The sequence below is a fragment of the Mus caroli genome, unplaced genomic scaffold (assembly GCF_978045245.1).
Source record: "Mus caroli unplaced genomic scaffold, Mus_caroli_1 scaffold_2, whole genome shotgun sequence".
NCBI classification, from domain to species: domain Eukaryota; kingdom Metazoa; phylum Chordata; class Mammalia; order Rodentia; family Muridae; genus Mus; species Mus caroli.
The window spans coordinates 131,804,982-131,824,117 of record NW_028227257.1 but is presented as its reverse complement, the minus strand read 5'-3'; the positions used below and the strand labels follow the sequence as shown (position 1 = coordinate 131,824,117).

Here is a 19,136-nt window from a genome sequence, read left to right as displayed (position 1 = left end):
CTTTTCTTTTCTTTTATGTTCTCTTCTGAAGATAACTTCTACAAGAACCTGTGTATTGGATCCTAACTAAATCAAAATGTTTGAAATCAGAAGATCATGATCGGTGAGTAGCATTTCTCAACTTACTGTTTTTTGCATGTGACAGTATAGAAAGTATGTCTGGGTTGTTTGTATAGTATATTGACATGGTTACTGGATTCCAGTGTTTTTAACAGGAGGAAAAAATTATGAGAATGGTCCAGAGATTTCTAAGTTTAAAAGATGAGAAAGTATTTTTGAAGAAATTATCTGGAAGATGACAGCAAGAAGAATAGGAAGATAGGACTCTGCAAACAAAACAAAACAAAATATCGCTTCTACTCCATGACTATTTATTTATTTTATTTAATCAGTTGGATTAGATACAGTTAATAGTGAGAGATCTTCTTAACTCAAAGTGTTTCTTAACATTATTTGATCGCAGGTAATTCATCTGAATAAATAGGTTTTCATCTCTTGTTAACCCTTAAAAATGGTTTCATGTCATTTCATTGCACATAAATAACCCTAAGACAAGTTAGTACCAGCATAGTGTGTTCTTGCTGTGACAGACCTGACCCTGTTTTTTTGGGGGAGGATTGTGGAAACCCTTTGGAACTTTAGGCTAGAAAAGCCATTGGGTGTTGAGAGCTCAGTGAGCTGTTCTGTAGGAGCCTGGAAGATAAAAATGTTGAAAGCAGTAATGATGATAGAAACCTGGCTTGTGACATTTCAGAGGGAAGCACAGACTATATCAGGCCTGGTGTTGTGCCTGGTGAGCTGGAGCTGAATAATTGCCTCTGATTAACAAGAGACCAGAACCACTAAATGAAACCTCTGTTTTCCTGGGCCTGGGGCTGGGCCTGGGGCTGGGGCTGGGGCTGGGCCTGGGCCTGGGGCTGGGGCTGGGCCTGGGCCTGGGCCTGGGGCTGGGGCTGGGGCTGGGGCTGGGCCTGGGGCTGGGCCTGGGCCTGGGCCTGGGCCTGGGCCTGGGGCTGGGGCTGGGGCTGGGCCTGGGCCTGGGCCTGGGCCTGGGCCTGGGCCTGGGCCTGGGCCTGGGCCTGGGCCTGGGCCTGGGCCTGGGCCTGGGGCTGGGGCTGGGCCTGGGGCTGGGCCTGGGGCTGGGGCTGAAGTGATTAAGAAGAGACCAGGATTATGAGGTGGAACGTCCAGGCAAGTGTTTCTTAAGGATCAGTACAAAGAAGCTGTGTTCCAGAATTGACCAAGGTTCTTTCTCATGCTGGCTGGTGAACTTATGTAGTATGACTGGCCCAGATAGTACTAGTTTTTAAGGCATAAACGGGTTATGAAGAGCAGCTGAGGCTTGGTACTGTGTTGACGGAGCTGGAGTCCCTAAATAGAGCCTAGGAGACACTTGGTGAAATGCAGTGCAATTTCAGCAGAAGACCCAAGCATTTTGGAGTTGACAGTACCATGAGGTGACTGCCAAAGACAGCAGCAGGTGTGGAGTGAGCTAGCCTAATGCAAGGAAACTTCCTGTGTGTGCAGCTCCTGCGGGCAGAGCCAAAAACCGACCCAAGTCCTTTGGAGGAGCCCAGGTCATTAGTGGATCCCAGATGTTGGTTACTCAGATTTTATAGTTGGAATTGGAGTTTGGTTTTGATTTGTTCACATGTGACTGTGACCTGGGATTTTCCCTCTTGAAGATTTTCACTCATCTTTTATTTTGTAATACCCACAGTGGAGAGCTATTGGATTTTAAAAGAGACTGCATTTTTTAAAAGAGATTAAATATTTTTTTGTGTTTGAATTTTCAAAAATTGTAGGACTTTTAAGTTTGTAAATGTTTTACACTATATTACATTGTATTATTTTATTGTATTGTCATTATTAATGTATGATCTTGGGTATGGGTAAGAAAGGAAAGGCTTGACAGTGATCTGTGTGTGTGTGTCAGGTTGACAAAGGCTCAGTTGTATTGGCTAATTGTATAAGAACTTGAAACAAGCTAGACTTATCTTAACATGGGGGAACCCCAGTTGAGAAAATGCTTCTGTAAAATTGGGCCGGAAGCAACCTGTAAAGTAGTTTCTTAATTAGTGATTGATGTGGGAGGGCCTAGCCCATTGTGGATGGGAACATCGCTGGCCTTAAGGTCCTGGATTGCATAAGAAGACCAAAGCCATAGGGAACAAGCCAGTAAATAGCATTCCCCCATTACCTCTTCATCAGTACCTGCCTCCAGTTTCCTGTCCTGTTTGAGGTCCTGTCCTGGCTTATTTCAATGATGGTATGCAGTAGAAAGTCTAACACAAATAAACAATATCCTCCTGAACTTGCTTTTGGTCATTGTGTTTCTTCACTGCAACTCTAACTAGTGAGCTGTAAACTGAAATCGTGCAAAAAATACTTCATTCACATCCAGCAGATAATTCTTTTGGTCCAGAACTCAGTTCTTCAGTAGAAGTCACTTTATATATGTCTTCATACATGCTAGTTTGTGCTGTCTCATAACATGAAGACTAGGTCTTCATACATTGAGTATCTAGAAGAATAATAAAGTTAGGTGGAAGGTTTGTCCTTTTGATGACCTAGCTTCTGAAGTCACAAACAAAGTATTATCTTTGCCATATTCACTCATAGGCACAAGTTCTCTCCTATATTCAAAGGGAAGTATAGAACATCACCCATATGGGCGAAATGCCTATGGGTGAGGGCTATTTCATTGATGTTTACAAATGAAGTATGGGATTGGAACTTGCTGACAGAATATATATTTAGTGTGTGCCAGGCCCAACAAACAAAACAGATTCTTCTTTAGTTAGGTAAAATGGGGTACATGTTTAATCACAGATGCATGGAAGACTGAGGAAGGAAGCTCTTTTCAGCCCAGGTGATGGCATAGTAAGACCACATTTCTGTACAATAAATAGAGAATAATGAAGAATGGTCACAAATAAAAACAAACCTAGGTTATAGAAATACGTAACAGTTATGGTCACTTTTGCCTTTACTGTGTTATTCATCCTTTTGTAAGGATATGTAGAATTTAGTAGCTCTATCCTATCTTCTGTGTGCCAGAATAAAAAGAAGACTAAAGGAATAAGAAAAATCATTATGGGTCCTGTAATTTTACGTAAACAAATTTCAGGATTTTATCTTCACAAACCTGCTAGCTATAGGATAGTGTTTAGGTGTGTATTTCTGTGTGTATCCACCTTCATTACATTATGCTGTCTGCTCACCTCAGCACAATTCACATGCTATAAACCTAAAAATATACTGTGTTCTCCTAGCAGGGTAAATTTGAGACATCCACTTATTGTACTTCTGACCATATTTCTTTTGTTTGTTCAGATTGTCTTATGTTAAAACCTTGATTTGTATATGTGTTGTAATGGATATATGCCTAAGTGCACGCAGATATATTGAACATGTTCTATGATATATACGTGTGTGTATATATTTATATATATATACATATATATGCATCCATCCCATAAATTTGAAGAGACTTTAATTATTCTCTTAGCTCATATGTTGTCTATCCTGCTTTTATTTATTTTATTTTTTTATTAGGTATTTTCCTCGTTTACATTTTCATTGCTATCCCAAAAGTCCCCCACACCCAACCCCCCCAATCCCCTACCCACCCACTCCCCCTTCTTGGCCCTGGGATTCCCCCGCACTGGGGCATATAAAGTCCTCAAGTCCAATGGGCCTCTCTTTGCAGTGATGGCTGACTAGGCCATCTTTTGATACATATGGAACTAGAGACAAGAGCTCCGGGTACTGGATAGTTCATATTGTTGTTCCACCTATAGGGTTACAGTTCCCTTTAGCTCCTTGGGTAATTTCTCTATCTCCTCCATTGGGGGCCGTGTGATCCATCCAATAGCTGACTGTGATCATCCACTTCTGTGTTTGCTAGGCCCCAGCATAGTCTCACAAGAGACAGCTATATCTGGGTCCTTTCAGCAAAATCTTGCTAGTGTATGCAATGGTGTCAGCGTTTGGAAGCTGATTATGGGATGGATCCCTGCATATGGCAATCACTAGATGGTCCATCCTTTCGTCACAGCTCCAAATTTTGTCTCTATAACTCCTTCCATGGGTGTTTTGTTCCCAATTCTAAGAAGGGGCAAAGTGTCCACACTTTGGTCTTCATTCTCCTTGAATTTCATGCATTTAGCAAATTGTAACTTATATCTTGGGTATCCTAAGTTTCTGGGCTAATATCCACTTATCAGTGAGTACATATTGTGTGAGTTCCTTTGTGATTGGGTTACCTCACTCAGGATGATGCCCTCCAGGTCCATCCATTTGCCTAGGAATTTCATAAATTCATTCTTTTTAATAGCTGAGTAATACTCTGTAAAAAATTCTGAATTAAATTTAGAAGAAAAGCTTAAAAGTCCAGTATCAATTCTTAATGCTAACTTCATTATTGTATTCAATCTTTGTCGAACCTCAAAGATATTCCAAGAAGTTTGAACTCGGCTTGCAATTGAATGGGTTGTTGTTTTTATTCATTTTGACCAAATCTCAAGATCACAGACCTGAAAAGGGCCTCCTCATGCACTGACTGAAACCATAAGACCAAGCAAAGTGTGGGTAGTCACTCCCATAACATTGGCACCCTCGTGCACCAGTGTATCTTACAGGCCAAATGCTGTCGGGTAATACTGATGAAGACTTTTCTCCTTTAGTACCATGCTGTGTACATTCAGTATCAGGAACAATAGTCAGTAGAGATAATATAGTTAAGCAATAGCTCAACTTGTAAATGTTTGATGACATAAGTTAAGTGTTGTCTTTTGCATCACTTAACATCAATTTATGGACAGCAACCAATAGCTTTGACACTAGCCTGTCATATTATGTGGTTTCCATGAGATCCCTTTCGCCAGTGACTCAACAAAATTAACCCATTCCTGGCACTGGAGGTTTCACTTGTGGCATTAGATTAGTCTAATTTGGGAATTGTCTCCCCGGTTATTTGTCAACTCCCTGAAGATTCCTTTCATATATTTACGTGTTTTGGAAAAGTTCTCTAATAATAGTCTTCCATATTGACTTTCTCCCTATATTGTATTAATTCTTCATCCCTGTATTCCCTCATGGATTTTTATCTTTCTTCCCCCCACCCTATTTTTTTCTCCTTGTTTCCCCTTAATCTCCACAAAACACTATATACTGTTTTCCCCACCTTGGGAAATCCTTTCTTCCCATTTAGTCCCTTAGTAAGTGTCTAATCTCTTTGGTCATTTGGATTGTATAAAATATACTGAAAACTTAGGAGCAAATATCTACATTGAAGAATATATACAATACTTGTCTTTTTGGACAGATTTACCTCACTTTGGGTGATTATTCCTAGCTATATCCTTTTATGTGTAAAACGTTCTAATTCCACTTTTACTAGTTTCTGAATAATATTCTATTGTGTAAATGTACCACATTTTCATTATCCATTTGTCAGTGAACATCTAGACTGATTCCAATTTCTAGCTATTGTGAATAGAACAGCAATGAACATGGATGAGCTAATATATCTATAATTGATACTGAGTCATTTAAGTATATGCCCAAGAGTAGTGGAAAGAAGGTGAATCCTTTTTCTACTCTAGTCTGTTAGTCTGGATTGAGGAGTTGAGATCATCAGTATTGAGAATTGTTAGTGAGCCCTGTTATTGATGTTTGTTATTTTGTTGTGGCAGTGTGGTTACTTTTTCACGCTTTTGAGTTACTGTTTCTGGATTATATGTTCTATGTGTCCTCTTAAGTGTAGTTAATTTCCTAAGATGTTTCCTTTCTAGTACCTTCTGTAGAGCTGAATTGTGTCCAGGAGTTATTTTAGGTTTGGTTTTATAAGTGCAATGATTTTCTTTTTCCATCTATGGTGATTTATAATTTTACAGTGTATGTAGTCTACACTGGCTTCTGTGATCTCTCCTTTTGCAGAGCACCCATCATCCATACCTTGCTGGCTTTCAAAAGTTACAGTGAAGAGCCAGGGTTTTCTTCTTATGTGCCTGCCTTTCTATGTTACATGGTTTTTTTCCTTTTGGTTTTTAATATCCTTTCCTTGTATTTTTAGTATTTTGTTTTTATTTTCCCACATTTATTTGTCCTTTCTCTTTTTTATTAATCTCTTTTTCTTCTTTGTTCTCTCTCTCTCTCTCTCTCTCTCTCTCTCTCTCTCTCACACACACACACACAGATTGGCTTTCTGTTTTTATACTCTGGTACGTAAGGACTCTATTTTTAGATGATCACCCTAGAAATGGCATCGTGTGTACTGTACATTTATGTGGATACTTTTATTACCTAGCCAAGTAAAACAACACCCTTAGACCAAAAACTTTTAACTATCCACCCTTTCTTCATTTTTATACTGTTGTTTCTTAGTTTAAAGCATATGAAATATTTATAATTGCTTTATAATGTTAAGGTTGGTTTCATTTTGACATACATTTACCATTTTTTCTTATCAGATGTCTAGTATTTAAGATCTGTTATTTTCCTTGTGACTGAAAGTATATTAGGGAATATAGATCCTCTTAATCTTTATCTCTAAATAATCTTGTTTTACCTTTGTTTGTAGTAAGCTTTTCTGGTGTAAAATTAGAGTGAATTTCTTTTATATGCTCAATTTCATTGTCCTTTTCTTTTCAAGAATTCAATTATTAATTTCAGTGCTTTCACTCATTAATCTTAAATACATTTACTCATTTAACTCTTAAAATGTACTTTATTTTTTGAGAATTTTATTTGTAAGTGCACTTTCTTTCATCATTTCCACTCCTCCCTCTCCTTCTTAACCCCTCAAATTCTTTATTGTTCTTAATTTCATGTGTGTGTGTGTGTGTGTGTGTGTGTGTGTACTGGCTAATTTTGTGTCAACTTGACACAGCTGGAGTTATCACAGAGAAAGGAGCTTCAGTTGAGGAAATGCCTCTGTGAGATACAACTGTAAGGCATTTTCTCAATTAGTGATCAAGGGGGAAAGGCCCCTTGTGGGTGGGACCATCTCTGGGCTGGTACACTTGGTTCTATAAGAGAGCAGGCTAAGCAAGTCAGGGGAAGCAAGCCAATAAAGAACATCCCTCCGTGGCCTCTGCATCAGCTCCTGCTTCCTGACCTGCTTGAGTTCCAGTCCTGACTTCTCTAGTGATGAGCAGCAATGTGGAAGTGTAAGCCGAATAAATCCTTTCCTCCCCAACTTGCTTCTTGGTCAAGATGTTCGTGCAGGAATAGAAACCCTGACTAAGACAAATTGGTACCAGCATAGTGGGGTATTCCTATGACAACCTGACCATGTTTTGGGGAGGACTGTGGAAGGACTTTGGAACATTGGCCTTGAAGATCCATTTGTTGTTAAGAGCTCTGTCAGATGTTGTGTAGGAGCTTGGAAGATAATGTTGAGAACAGTGGAGAAGATGGAGGCCTGGTTTGTGAAATTTCAGAGGGAAAATTAAAGACTCTTTTCAGGGCCATTGTTACTTTGGTTGTGAAGATTCTGTGGTTCTGGTTAGCTGGGGCTGAAAAATCAGCTGTGATTAACAAGATACCAGAACTACTAAAACAAAAGCTTTGCAGTACTGGGACTATTGATGCTGGTTAGCTGGAGCTAAGAAATTAGTGGTGATTAAGAAGAGACCAGCATCGTTGAGGTGACATCTTCTGGGAAGTGTTTTCTGAAAGCACAAAGAGGCTGTGTTCCAGAGATAGCTAAGGTTGTACTCCTGCTGCAGCAGGACTTGGTGATATGTAAGGGTCACCCAGGTGGTACTGGTTTGGAAGGTATGAAGGGGTCAAGCAGAGAGCTAAGGCTCGGCACTGTGAGAGGCCATGGAAGGCCATTGGTGAAGGTGCGGCCTCAGTTGCAATTGACAGCCCAGGACTGAAAGGGTCATGCAGTGTTTTGGAGATGCCAGTACCATGAGATGAACACCAAGAGCAGCAGCAGCAGTGGAGTACAGGCATCTGGAGCCTAGAGGACGACACATGTGCTACAAAGGGCATGGCTGGAGAAGTGACCCAAGCCCTTGGAGGAGCCCAGAAGATAGTGAGTTGGATCCCAGACATTGGACAGTTGGAGATTGATTCTTTGCTTTTGATTATGACTATGCCCTGATATTTTCCCTCTTGAAGGAAGAAACTATTTTAGTGGAACCCACAGTTAAGAGACTTTTAATTGTAAAAAGACTTTGGATTTTAAAAGAGATGGATATTTTAAAGACCTTAAAATTTTAAGAATATGTAATGACTGTGGAATGTTTAAAGTTATTTAGACCTTGAGGATGAATAAGAATGTAAGGGTTGAGGCTTACTAGTAATTTGTGTGTCAAGTTGACAAAGGGTCAATTGTACTGGCTAGTTTTGTGTCAACTTGACACAGCTGGAGTTATCACAGAGAAAGGAGCTTCAGTTGAGGAAATGCCTCCATGAGATCCAACTGTAAGGCATTTTCTCAATTAATGATCAAAGGGGAAAAGCCCCTTGTGTGTGGGACCATCTCTGGGCTGGTAGTCTTGCTTCTATAAGAGAGCAGGCTAAGCAAACCAGGGGGAAGCAAGCCAGTAAGTAACATCCCTCCATGGCCTCTACATCAGCTCCTGCTTCCTGACCTGCTTGAGTTCCAGTCCTGACTTCCTTGGTGATGAATAGCAGTGTGGAAGTGTAAGCTGAATAAACCCTTTCCTCCCCAACTGCTTCTTGGTCATGATGTTTGTGCAAGAATAGAAACCCCGACTAAGACAATATGTATATATACACACATACATACATATATATATGTATATATATATATATATATATATATATACATATATATATGCTCACAGATATTCATGCACAGCCTACTGATTCCAACTAATGTAGTGTTTATGAACACACGCTTAATGCTGAAAAATTCACTCTTGAGCAACTGTCTGTGAAGAAAACTGTTTGCTTTTCTTCCTTCTGTATCTCTTATAACTGATAGCTCTTCATCTAGTATCAAGCCATCTGAAGTTATCTTCTGTCAGTGTTGACAGGTCAACTCGTATGGTCTTCTTCAAGTAATCATGTTGTTAAGAGTCCATGGGTACAACATCCCCATTGTGTTTAGAAGACACTCTTTCAGCACTGATCTTTGTCCTCAGGATCATAGAATCTTTGTCCCCTATACCACAATGTTCTGAGACTTACCCTTAAGTGCTAGGTTATACATGTCCTGTAGAGTCTGAGCATCTTATGGTTGCTGAATTGTGACTGGCTATGGATCTCTATGTCTGACAGCCTCAAAAGGAAGCTTTCTTGCATAAAGCTGCACTTATGTATAGGCTTAAGAATAAGCATTTAGAAGACACTTGTAAGTTATTTTAACTTCTCAAAATGATAGTAGTGGGTTCTCCTATAGGAATTATGAACACACCAGCCACAAATTATTGATTAGGTTTATAGTATCTATTACATGGGCCTTAGGTCCAATTAGACAGCTATTGGTTACTCCCAAGATATAAGTACAACGACTTAGTCATTGGAGATAGCATTGTTAGGTCGGTCATTGTTATAGTTTATAGATCTGGCTCAAATGAGGTATCCCCTAAGTTTTTGCATGTGAATACTTGGTCTCTGGTTGCTGGAGATATTTACATCGGTTTAGGAGATTTGACCTTGCTAGAGTGTTTGTTACTTGGAAGATTTGAAATTTCAGAAGCGTTAAGGCATTCAATTTGTTTCTGCTTCCATTTAATGACCTAAGAAATAAGTTTTCGTCTTGCTACTCCAGCCTTCATACCTGCTTGCTGTCAAGCTTCCCTATCATGATGATGATGGACTCTACCTCTTTGGAAACATGAACCCAAATAAACATTTCTTGTTATTAGTGGCACATGTCTAAGCATAGCAACAGGAAAAGAATACAACAGACTTACAGATGGGTAGCACTATTGGTGTCTGTTCTCCCTTGCATAACTAGCACCTGACACTGAGACCAGCTTCTCATGTAGGAATTTTCCAGGGCAGAGGACCAGCTTGATTTCTTCTAACCCTGTTACCAGATTGTGTTGTGTCTTCAACAATAGGGCTTGCCTGCATGCTCTAACAAGCAGGCAAGAGCACTGGCAAGCACCTATATTTTTCAAGACTCACTTAAACCTTCTAACCAACAAGTTGATGCTTGTTGTTGTAGTTGTTGTTGCTGCTGTTATAGTTGTTAGGTAGTCTATGACTCTAGAAGGAAGCAGTATCCCACTGTGTGGAGTAACTCCTAAAATTGTATATGTGTGTGTATCTGTGTATGTGTGCATGTGTGTGTTTGTACATGTATATATGTTTTTAAATATGCTTATAAAAAATAGGTTTGCAATGGCTTTTCTAGAGTTCCTTAGTGTTATCCCTCTTCCTCTGTATTAACCCTTCCCCAGTTAGGTCCCCCACCTCATCGTTCCCTTTTCTCCTTTATAGCACCTTTGTGCTATGAGACTCTTCTTGTCCTTGTTCTGCCCTTCATCCAATGGTTCCTTTCTACCATCCTAGATTCTAGGATTACTCAGATGGGGTGGTTTGAATGAGAATGGCCTCATAGACCATATATTTGAATGCTTGGTCCCTAGTTTACGGGTTGTATGGGAAGGATTAGGAGATGTAGTGTTCTTGGAGAAGGTGCTTCACTAGAGGCAGGTTTTGAGGTTTCAAATGCCCATGCCATTCCCAGTTTGCTCTCTTTCTCTCTGCCTCCTCCTTGCAGATCCGTATGTAAGCTCTCAGCTACTGCACCAGTGCTATACCTGCCTGCCTGCTACCATGCTCCCTTATCATGGTGGTCATGGATGATAGCTTGCTGAAACTGTAAGCCCTAATAAACTCTTTGTATGTTGTTGCCTTGGTCATTGTATCTTTTCACAACAATAGAAAAGTAACTAGGACAGCAAGGTTACATTGAAACCTAAAGGTTCATATTTTGAATTTATACATAATAGAGAACGTGACATATGTTCTTTTGGGTCATAGCTTATGTTATACGTATATTTTTTGATTCTATTTGTTTTCCCAAAAGTTTTATGATATCATTTTCTTTAAAGCTAAATACAATTCTTTTGTGTTTATGTACTTCATTTTCATTGTCTGCAAGTTCATTACTTGGCGAACCTTTAATATGCTTACCTTTGTTACATTCATATTGTGAGTAGAGCAGAAGTAAATATGACCAAGTAAGTATCTCAATAGTAGGATATCATGTCCTTTGGACATATGCCAAAGAATGAATTAGTTCTGTCATATGGTTCTCTTTCTAGCTTTTGGAAGAACCTCCAAACTGATTTTCATAGTCACCAAGCACACCAGTCTGTACTATCAACATGAATAAATAGTAATGTTTACTTTTAAGATCTTGTTGTTTTCTCTGTAGTTTTATTATAGTAACATATAATAGTCTTTTCATTTATTGTGCTTTGAGACTCATTGAGATTGTTGGATGTTTGAATTCAAGGATTTTTTTAAAGGATATAAAGATGTTGCCATTGTTGTCTGCTTCGCTCTCGTCCTTGAATTCTCATTCAGGCATATGCAAGGTCTCTTCATATTCTTTTACATGGGTTTTAGTTCAAAAGATTTATTTGGTGTGGTCTATTATGCCTTCAATTATGGTTCTCTTACTAACTTTCAGCTGTACTATAGTAGCTAGCTTCTCATGCTATTCGCTAGATTTTGTTCTTTTGCTTTAAGGTTCATCCTCTGTGATTGTAGAATGGTGATTTTTATGTTAAAGGTCATGTTCTTAGAGACTATTAGGACTAATGTTGAAACATATTAGTCATCCTATATGTATAAAGTGTAATCACCAATGCTAACATCTTAGGCATAGACTTGTCAAATTTTATTATATATATAATGTTCTATATTTTATAAACATTTATTTTATACTGGATTGTGCATCTTTCTTTGAACTTGATATTTGAAAATATTTTGATATTTGTACTTAAAGTAGAACTTTGAAAAGAATGTATTTTCTTAAAATGCTCAAGAACAAGTATTATAAAAGTCTATTAATATAGGACCACTTTGAATACTTAGCCTAAGCCTTTATAGCCTGAAGAAACAGGGGGAGGTTCAGGTTGCAGATTTCAGTGAGAAAAATTGGGATTATAGCTTTTAAAGGAGATTTTTTTTTCCTATACAAGCCTTAAGTTTTACAAGTACCCCCACTAGGAATAGGGGACCTGCCACTAAGCACAGTGCATGGTCTATGGACACCTACTGTTAGAAGTTACCTTTTGACTCAGGTACTTTTGAGCAGATTACTGATCTATCCATTGACTATTGCAATGGAGCTATTTAAATATTGCTTGTCATGATTAATTAATATCTTTGAAGCACTAAGAATACAATAAACTGTATGTGTTCAGTATTCTCATTATCACTTTATGTGGTTATGCTTATTACATTAAGTGGGTAATGCTTTCTGGGTTCAGCACTGTAGATGGTCTACTTTGAGATAACTCAATTTTCAAGCTTCGGATTTAGCAAATATTTCATGTTGTTTAAAATTTTAAAAGCCTTAAAATTTTTGACTCAGCATCAAGTGTTACAGGCTTTATTAATCTCATATGTATTATTCTAACCTTTCTTGGTGGCTGATCCGTAAGTTTATACATAGTATTTTCATAGTTTATCTGGTATTTTAGTAATTCTTCAGTTGTACTCATTTTACAGGAAATATAAACACATTATTCCTTAGGAAAGGCTAAATCTCACATTGATCCTGAAATTTTGCCAGAATAGGTGGACAGAAACACAACTATATATGTCCTAAACAGGTCTGTCATAGGCAAGCACACTACATTTAATTGTAATGCTAATGCAATATCCTAGCAAATGTTAATTTAACGTGTATTTTTTTCCTTCTCTTTAAAGATTTATTGGGGTTTTTTGCCCTTGTCTTAAATCTGTTCCCATTTCTTTTTTTTTTTAAGAAAATATACAAAACAATAACCACAATATCAGAGTTTCACAGGTTTAATCCAAAGGAGGAAAAGAGCCCAAGACAAGGCACAACAATCAGACTCACTTGTTCACACACTCAGGAGTCACATAAAAGTACTAAAATGAAAGCCATAATATATACACAGACCAACTTAGGCCCTGTGCTAACTGGTTCAGTATCCATGAGTTTGCTGCCTTCTCCAGATGTCCCCTCTGACTCCCATACTCCTTCCACCTTCTCTTCCTCAAGGATCTGTTAGCTCTGAGGGGAGAGAATTGATGGAGACATCACATTTAGATCTGTGTGTTCCAAGGTCAGTCAGTTGGTCTGTTCTCCCCCATCACCACTCTGACTCCCCTCCCTGTATGTCTGGGGAGGGGGGCACACACGTGGGTGTGCATTTATGTGTGCATCTGTGTAAAATGTGGTGGGTCTCAATATTTTTTCCCACCTACTTCGAGGGGAATCCTCAGAGAATGGTTCAATTAAACACAGATCTATTAGTATAGCAGAATATCGTTTAGTTTCATTTTTATTGTTAACTTAATTAAAAAAGACCAGTACTTTGGGGGTTTATCCTAGGTCTCTAGTCTATCTAGTCTTCGGTTTTCTGTCATTCAGGCAGTGCACGGTGTGGGTTCTGTCTCATGGAGTGTAGCTTATGTCAAATGAAATGGGTGGGCTGCTCCCACAAACTTCATGCCACCATTACTCTAGCATATTTTCTAGGTAGTGCAGATTGTAGATCAAAGGGTATATGGCTAGGTTGGTAATTCTCTGTTGGTAGCCTTCAGAATACCTTTCCTGTACCAAAAGCACTAGAACACAGGCGCAAAGGTTCTTATAGGCACCAGCTGTACCTCTCTATAGTCAGTGAATTATTTGAGTGTTGTCTTCAACAGTGGGTGCTTGCTGTCAGTTTGTAGACAACAGCCTGTTGTCTTTCCAACAGCCTAAGTTGTTTGGGACTTTGTGTGGGGGCCCTTTGGCCAACAACTTAGTTGGATATAACCCAGTCTTGGCACTGGAAGCTTCATTTGGTAACAACGCATGGTCAAATAGGGCTCCATCTACGTCATTATTGGAAACTTCATCAGGATTGCCATCATATATTTTAGGAAATTTCTGCTACACTAGTTTTCCCTACCCACGTTCAGTTCTACCTGCCTCTTCCCATATTCCTTTCCTCAACCCCATGTTTAATTTGCATTTCCCTGATGGCTAAGGATGAACATGTTTTCTCACCATTTGAGTTTCCCTCTGTTAAGAATTCTGTTTAGATCTGTGCTCTATTTTTTTTATTGAATTATTTGGGATTTCTTAAATTTTTTATATATTTTAGACATTAGTCCTCTTAAATGTGGAATTGCTTAAAAAAACAAATCCTAATTCTTAGGCGTTCCCCTTTGTCTGAAAGACAGTGTCCCTTTCTAACAAAAGTGTTTCATTTTCAAGAGGTTCCACTTATTAATTGCTGATCTTAGGTCCTGTACTAACGGTGTTCTGTTCAGAAAGTCTTATCCTGTGACAGTGAGTTCAAGGTTATCCCCCACTTTCTCCTCTATCATGTTCAGTTTATCTGGTTTAATGTTGAGGCCTATTTGAAATTGAGTTTTGTTCAGGGTAAAGAGTGTGGATATATTTACATTCTTCTACATGCAGACATCCAAAAACAAAAAACAAAATAAAATAAAATAAAATAAAAGAGATGTCCATAGGTGTGTAGGTTTATGTCTGGGTCTTCAGTTAAATTTCAGTAATCAACATGTCTTTTTTTTATACCAATACCATGATCGTTTATTACTACAGTTTTGCAGTACATCTTGAAATAAGGAATGGTGAGACCTCCAGCAGTTCTTTATTGTTTAGAATTACTTTAGCTATCCTGGGTTTTTTATATTTCCATATAAAGCTGAGAATTGTCCTTTGACATCTGTGAAGAGTTGTATTAGAATTTTAGTGGATTGCCTTGTCTCTTTAGGTTGCTTTTGGTAGACTAGCCATTTTTACCACATTAATCCTACTGATCTATTCACATGGAATATTTTTACTTCTAGTATTTTCTTCAGTTTATTTCTTCAGAGACTTACAGTTTTTTATTGAACAAGTCACTTGCTTCTTGGAGTTATTTTATACTAATTGAGGCCATTGTGAAAATTATTTCTCTGATTACTTTCTCAGTCTCTTTGTCATTTATATACATGAGATCTACAAATTTTTTAAAGAAATAAAACAATACTGTATTATTTTACATGTTAGAACATATGTATCACATTTTTTTAATTACTTTTAAGGTTTTTGCAATCCATTCATTGCCCCCCTCGTGGTCCATCCTCTCACAGATTCTCATCCCATTCCTCCTCCTCCCCCTGTCTCCAAGAGGATGTTCCCTGCCAAGATCTCCCTACTCCATAGGATCTCAAGTCTCTAGAGAGTTAGTTGAATCTTCTCCCACTGATACCAGACCAGGCAGTGTTCTGCTGTGTATGTGGAGGGACTCATATCAGCTGCTGTATGATGCCTGGTTGGTGGCTCAGTTTCTGAGAGATCTCAGAGATATCGGTTACTTGAGACTGCTAGTCTTCCTATGGGTCAGAAAGCTACTGAATTTTGTGAGTTGATTTTTGCATCCAGCTATGTTGCTAAAACTGTTCATAAACTGTAAAATTTCCTCTTTTGTCAAAGGCCTTTTCTGCATCAAATGAGATGATCTTGGTTTTGTTTTTGTTTTTGTTTTTTTAAGTTTGTTTATATTGTGAATTTCTTAGGATCACTTTTATATGCTATCATATCACCTGGAGATAACAATTCTTTGACGTCTTCCATTTCAATCTGTCTGCCTCTGATCTCCTTCAGTTGTCTTATACTTCTAGCAAAGACTTCAAGTAATAAAGTAATTAGATATGAGGAGTGTACTGGCTAGTTTTGTGTCAACTTGACACAAGCTGGGGTTATCACAGAGAAAGGAGCTTCAGTTGAGGAAATGCCTCCATGAGATCCAGCTGTAAGGCATTTTCTCAATTAGTGATCAAGGGAGAAAGGCCCCTTGTGGGTGGGACCATCCCTGGGCTGGTAGTCTTGGTTCTATAAGAGGGCAGGCTGAGCAAGCCAAAGGAAGCAAGCCAGTAAACATCCTTCCATGGCCTCTGCATCAGCTCCTGCTTCCTGACCTGCTTGAGTTCCAGTCCTGACTTCCTTTAGAGATGAACAATGTGAAAAGTGTAAGATGAATAGACCCTTTCCTCCCCAACTTGCTTCTTGGTCATGATGTTTGTGCAGGAATAGAAACCCTGAGTTAGATAAGGAGAATAAACTGATTTTAATGAAATTGCATTGAATTTTTCTTTAAGTTGAAATTGGCTGTGAGCTTGATGTCAACTATGGTCTTTTTATGTTTAGGTATGTTCCTTATATGGCTGATCTGTGTAAGACTATTATGAAGGGATACTGGGTTGGGGAGCAGGGCTGGGGGAGGGTACAAGAGTCTTTCAGAGAGGAAACTAGGAAAGGGGATAGCATTTGAAATGTAAATGAAGAAAATATCTAATAAAAAATAAGTGAAAAAAAATAAGGGATACTGGATTTTGTCTAAGGCCTTTTCCGTATCAAATGAATTGATCTCATGTTTTTTTTTTTTCAGTTTGTTTATACACTGAATTACATTTCTTGATGTTCATACATTTAACTCTCTCTGCCTCTCTGAAATGAAATCTGCTTGATCATCATAGATGATCTTTTTGATGTGGTCTTGGATTTGGTGTGTTAAGTATCTTAAATACTTTTGCATCTGTGTTAATAAGGAAAATTGGTCTCTAATTTTCTTTCTAGTTGGACCCTTATATAATTTGGTATAAGTGTAAATGTGGCCTCATAAAATGAATTGGGCAGTATTTCCTGTTTCTGTTTTATGGGATAATTTGTGGAGTATTGCATTAATTCTTCCTGGAAAGTCTATTAGAATTCTGTGCTATAACCATTTGGTCCTGTGGTTCGGGGATGGAGAGGTGGTGTTTGTTTTTGGTTTTCGTTTATGTGTGTGTGTGTGTGTGTGTGTGTGTGTGTGTGTGTGTGTGTGTGTGTGTGTGTGTTGGTTTTGTTTTTTATTTTTGTTGTTCTTTATCTTGTTTGGGAGACTTCTAATGACTGAGTCTACTTTAGGTGATATTTAAATTGCTTATCTGATTTTAATTTAACTTTGTAAGTGGTAATAGTTTAGAAAATTATGTATTTCTTTAATATTTTCTAACTTAGCAGAGTACAGATTTTTAAGTTTGTCTTTAGAATTCTCTAAATTTCCTTGGTGACTTTTGTTATGACCCCTGTTCATTTCCACTTTTGTTAATTTGAGTATTCTCTATTCACCTTTTAGTCAATTTGGATGACAACTTGTCTACATTATTGATTTTCTCAAAGAACCAACTCTATGTTTTATTAAATCTTTGTATTGTTTTTATTTCTGTTTTATTTATTTCAATCCTGAGTTTGATTATTTCTTACAATCTAACTGCTTTTAGGTGTGATTTCTCCTTTTTTATTCTAGAACTTTCAGGTGTGCTGTTAAATTGCTAGTCTGAGGTCTCTCCAGTGTTTTTATTTTGTTTATATAGACAGTGCTATGAACTTGCTTCTTTGAACTGCCTTCCTTGTGACCCATATGTTTAGGTATGTTGTGTATTCATTTTTCTCCAGTTATAGAACCTCTTTAATTTCTTTTTTTTTTTACTCTTTTTTTTAATTAGATATTTTCCTCATTTACATTTCCAATGCTATCCCAAAAGTCCCCCATACCCTCCCCCCCACTCCCCTACCCACCCACTCCCACTTTTTGGCCCTGGCATTCCCCTGTACTGGGGCATATAAAGTTTGCAAGTCCAATGGGCCTCTCTTTCCAGTGATGGCCAACTAGGCCATCTTTTGATACATATGCAGCTAGAGTCAAGAGCTCCGGGATACTGGTTAGTTCATATTGTTGTTCCACCTATAGGGTTGCAGATCCCTTTAGCTCCTTTGGTATTTTCTCTAGCTCTTGCATTGGGGGACCTGTGATCCATCCAATAGCTGACTGTGAGCATCCACTTCTGTGTTTGCTAGGCCCTGGCCTTGTCTCACATGAGACAGCTATATCTGGGTCCTTTCAGCAAAATCTTGCTAGTGTATGCAATGGTGTCAGCGTTTGGAAGCTGATTATGGGATGGATCCCTGGATATGGCAGTCTCTAAATGGTCCATCCTTTCATCACAGCTCCAAACTTTGTCTCTGTAACTCCTTCCATGGGTGTTGTCTTCCCAATTCTAAGAAGGGGCACAGTGTCCACACTTTGGTCTTCGTTCTTCTTGAGTTTCATGTGTTTTGCAAATTGTAACTTATATCTTGTGTATTCTAAGTTTCTGGGCTAATACCCACTTATCAGTGAGTACATATCATTTGAGTTCTTTTGTGATTGGGTTACCTCACTCAGGATAATGCCCTCCAGGTCCAACCATTTGCCTAGGAATTTCATAAATCCATTCTTTTTAATAGCTGAGTAGTACTCCATTGTGTAAATGTACCACATTTTCTATGTCCATTCCTCTGTTGAGGGTCATTTGGGTTCTTTCCAGCTTCTGGCTTCTATAAATAAGGCTGCTATGAACATAGTGGAGCCTGCTTCTTTCTTACTAGTTAGAACATCTTCTGGATATATGCCCAGGAGAGGTATTGCAGGATCCTCTTATTTCTATCTTAAGCCATTTTTTTTCATTCATTAGAGTGGGTCAATATGTGATTTAATCTGTAGTAGTATTTTGTTTCATTTTGATTTATAAACTTGGGTGTCCTTGTGTTTAGCACAGAGATGTTAAAAATAGAAATGTACCCAGGTGTGGTGCGCACACCTTTAATCCTAGCACTTGGGAGGCAGAGCCAGGCGATTTTCTGAGTTTGAGGCCAGCCTGATCTACAGAGTGAGTTCCAGGACAGCCAGGGCAGAGAAACCCTGTCTTGGAAAACAAAAACAAAAACAGAAACAAAAAAAAACAAAGAATAAAAATGTTATTTGGTGGATTTTATCTTTGATGAATATCTAATATACTTCCTTTTCTCTTTTGATTAGTTGTGGCTTGGAGTCTATTTTGTTAGCCATTAAAATGACTACTCTACCTTCTTCCTTATTTACTTGGACTATCTTCTTTCAAGGTAATGTCTA

At 38.4% G+C, this 19,136-nt stretch overlaps 1 protein-coding gene across 11 annotated transcripts in view; it reads left to right on the top strand.

Annotated features, from left to right (window-relative positions):
• The window catches only part of Mbd5 (methyl-CpG binding domain protein 5), a 377,887-nt gene that overhangs the window by 72,475 nt on the left and 286,276 nt on the right, over positions 1–19,136 (top strand). For 9 of the 11 annotated variants that reach the window (XM_085834930.1, XM_029474046.2, XM_085834925.1 and 6 more), the window contains one exon: positions 32–103. The gene's annotated coding sequence lies outside the window, so the exon portion shown is untranslated. Of the gene's footprint in view, positions 1–31; positions 104–10,717; positions 10,819–19,043; positions 19,127–19,136 lie in introns of all 11 variants that reach the window. The other 2 variants (XM_085834923.1, XM_085834924.1) reach the window with 2 other exon arrangements.